Raw genomic sequence first — 4,332 nt, forward strand, 5'->3', positions numbered from 1 at the left:
TGATGTATTATAGCTTACTAAACATGTATCTGGATAAGAAACACAGGGGAATGGCAGACCAGAAATGATCAGTTATTCCAGTGTGTGGGAAATGAATAGGAGGGTGTGGAAGAGAGTGGAATTCCTCAGAAGGTACCTTATTTCATAATTTTGACTTTCAAAACATACCAAAACATTACGTCAACCAGGCTGGTAAAAAAGAACTTCAAAATAGGAACATTAGGCTGACTCATTTCAAATTCATAACAAAGCTAAATGAAAGAGGACATCAATGATTTTTTAATATAGTATTTGGACTCTAGATCATCAGAATGGTGATGAAAAGAATTGAAAACAGATAGGAATTCTAATTGGGTATTTTTGTTTGTTTTGTATTTTAGGGTTTTTTTTTGTGGGTGAGGGGTAGTGGTACAGGCTAGTAAATCTAGAACTTTCTATGTAAAACAGAATTATACAAATGAGACAGTATAGTTCAAAGGTGGAAAATAGTTTTATTTTGGATAAAAGAGCCACAGTTACAGGTAAAATGATGACAGAAAAATCTAGAACAAAACTACAAATTCATGGATTTTAGGACGGATGTAAGAAAGATGAGGAGATAATAAAATGATGAACAGCCAAATAGGTTATACACAGATACACATATACATACAAACACACGTAACTATGTAGTTGGTAACTCAGAGATGTGTATAGAGATATGTGTGTGTCTCCCAACTACCACCATCACACCAAATTCTTCTGCTCAGAAACCAACACACCCAACATTAATTACTGCAGCAAAATTTAGTTACAAAATGCTCTTCTCTATTATGAGGAATTTGAACGTCTGGTAATAATATCATTATGTAGATCTGAGCTTACATCTGACAAGTAAAATCCAAGGGGAACAAGAAAAGTAGACTATGATTAAAAGTTGAGATGTGTTGCAGGAATAGGAGGAGCCAGCCCAGAGGGGAGCAAGGCTGGATGCGGAGCCTGGTTGCTCTCTCTGAACATCTAATTAGTTACTTGTCTTATTGCTGTGAAAGAAATAACTGATAAAAAGAAATTAAGGAAGCCAGGGTTGATTTGGGCTCAGTTCCAGGGTATATTCATCATGGTGATTGGACATGGTAGCAGAATTCGGAGACAGCTGGTATAGCAAAACCTCCACACTGCTAAATGCTGGTGCTCAGCCTGCATTCTATATTATGCTCAGTCCAGGGCCTCAGACAATGGTGTAGTGTTGCCCAAGGTTAGGATAGGTTTTCCTTCCTCACCCCAATCTAGACAACCCCTCACAGACGTGCCCATGGGCCTAGTCTAATCTAGATATTTGATAATTTGATAATCTTTTAAGGTGTGGCTATGGGTTTGTCTGCTAGGTGAACCCAGATCCTTTCAAGGTGACAATAATATACCTGTATCCCTCTTCGGCTTTCTGAGGCCACCTTAGGAAAGTATTGAGGACTGTGTTCTTCGGGGGTGAGAGTCTGTAGTACTTTCCCTAGGTGTCCTAGTTAGGGTGTCTATTGCTGCAATGAAACACCATGACCAAAAGGCAAGTTGGGGAGGAAAGGGTTTATTCAACTTCCACATCACTCTTCATCACCAAAGGCAGTCAGGACAGGGATTCAAACAGGGCAGGAACCTAGAGACAGGAGCTGATGCAGAGGCCATGGAGGGGTGCTGCTTACTGGCTTGCTTCCCCTGACTTGCTCAGCTGCTTTCTTATAGAACCCAGGACCACCAGCCCAGGGTTGGGCCCACCCACCATGGGCTGGACCCTCCCCCATTGATCACTAATTGAGAAAATGTGTTACAGCTGACTTTCAGGGAGGCATCTCCTCAACTGAGGCTCCTTCCTCTCTGATGACTCTGGTTTGTATCAAGTTGACATGAAAACACAGGGTCTTTCCTATGGAAGCTTGGGGTCCTCTGGTCTTTAGCACTTAGATAATTAATGGATTGAGTTAGTAGTGTCTCTGGTGGTGGTGATTCCTCAGAAACATAGTAAACTTCTGATCTGCTTTGTCTTCAGGGAGTTCCACATATCAATAACCAACCGAATCCCAGAATCTTCCCTAAAGTAAGTTCTCATGTCTCTTTTATCATTTTCTTCTTGTGTCTTTCTTTTGACTTAATGAGAACTGATTGGGAGGCACCGGAGAGAACAGGACTGAATGGGACTGGCTGCATGCTGAGCTTGCCATGGGACCAAATCACTTTATTAACTCGGGAATAAGTTTTCCAGAGATTTGAGTTTTCAGGCTTTTACTTCTTAGAATCGTGATCTAGCATTTTCCTTTCTTTCCAAGTCTGATTGCAAGTGAGCCAATTTTTGCATGAAGTCGTTGTTGTTCATTTAATACCTTGCTAAAAGCAGCATGAAAAGCCACTCTTTATGAGTACTGTTCCCAACTCCTTTTCCTAAAATCACATACTCAATAGATACACTGTATTTTGATGGTAAGACAGGCTAATTTGCCAAACATTTCCCCCCTGTGGAACACTGATTTCCATTGCTTTTCCAGCATGTGTTATCTATTTTCTCACTGCCTACCCATAATCTCTACACTGAAATAACGTTAAAATGTTTCTAGTAACGTTTTGTTAAAGTACAGCTTTCTGTATTGCTGATGACAGTATCAATCGCTGTACCTCGTGAATACTATCTTGCTAGTCCTACCTAACACTGTGGCCCAGGAAGTCCCTTGGTTGGGAAGCCATTTCCCTCCATGCGGTGACTCAGGGCCCTAGACTCCTTCCACCTACTGCCTCTAGAACCTTGATGGCCTCTCTTCCAATAAGTGGATGGGAGATGAGAGCAGCAGGAAGTTTATCAGTAATACAAGTCACTCAACTCATGCCCCATAAGTGAGTGAGAAGTCTCTCCTACTCCATGGTACACTCTGAAAGTGGAAGCACTCACTGATTTGCATGTAGACAACTGGTTTCTCCTAGGTTGTATTGTTTACCTACCATAAAGGCTGCATTACCCTTTGGTCAAACATTGCCAACCACCTGCATAAAACCTCACTCACTGTGTTCATTCTAGGATTTGTCATATTAACCTATTCTAGTGAAGGATTGTCTTAGTTAGGGTTTCTATTGCTGTGAAGAGACATCATGACCACAGCCATTCTTATAAAGGAAAAGATTTAACTGGGGCTTGCTTGTAGTTTCAGATGTTTACTCCATTATCATCATGGATGGAAGCATGGCAGCATGCAGGCAGACATGGTGCTGGAGAAGGAGCTGAGCGTTCTACATCTTGATCCACAGGAAGCAGAGGGAGTCTGTGTCACACTGGGCATGGCTTGAGCATAGGAGACCTCAAAGCCCACCCCCACAGTGACAAATTTCCTCCAACAAGTCTATATCTGCTCTAACAAAGCCACACCTACTGATAGTGCCAATCCCTGTGGTGGCCATTTTCTTTCAAACCACCACAAGGATATTCAGTTACTTTTCTCATTGCTATGACAAAATACCCAACAAAAGCTATTTAAGGAAAAAAGCGTTTATTTCACTCACAGATTAAGGGTTCAGTAGATCACGACCAGGAAGTCACTGGGAAAAATATAGAAAACAGCGAGCCACATGTGTCCTTGGTCAGAGCAAGATGAATGCTGGCACTGTCTCCTTTTTGTTCAGGATGGGATGCCATCCTCTGGGGTGGCAGTGTCCACATTCAGGCTGGATGTCCCTTTTTATTTAAGACTTTCTGGAAACACTCTGATAGACACACAAGTGTGTTTCCATGGTGATTCTATAGCTGTTTGTCTGTTTGTTTGTTTGTTGAGACATGGTTTCTCTGTGTAGTTTTGGTGCCTGTCCAGGCTAGCCTTGAACTCACAGAGATCTGCCTGCCTCTCCCTCCTGAATGCTGGGATTAAAGGCGTGCACCACCACTGCCCAGCTTCCATGGTGATTCTAAATCCCATCAAGTTGACAATAAATATTAATGAATGCATGAAGTTAAATCTCAAAGAGAAAAAAATTAGCATTTTTAAATACATTTTAAAAAATTTTTTTAGATCATAATATCATTTCATTCTTCTCTTTCCCTTTACCTCCTCTAAACCCTTCCACACATCCTTTTTGCTTTCTTTCAAATCCATGGCCTCTTTTTCTTTCATTTTTGTTATATATATACATATATATATATATATATATATATATATATATATATATATGCATATACATGCACATATAACTAAACCCATAAACACCACCTGCTCAGTCTGCACCATGTTACTAGTATGTGTATTTTTGGGCTGACCACTTGGTATTGGATAGCCAGTTAATGAGCTCTTCGCTGGGGAAGACTGTTTCTCTCACTGACAG

Source organism: Peromyscus californicus, unplaced genomic scaffold (assembly GCF_007827085.1).
Source record: "Peromyscus californicus insignis strain IS unplaced genomic scaffold, ASM782708v3 Scaffold_24__1_contigs__length_46423439, whole genome shotgun sequence".
NCBI classification, from domain to species: Eukaryota; Metazoa; Chordata; class Mammalia; order Rodentia; family Cricetidae; genus Peromyscus; species Peromyscus californicus.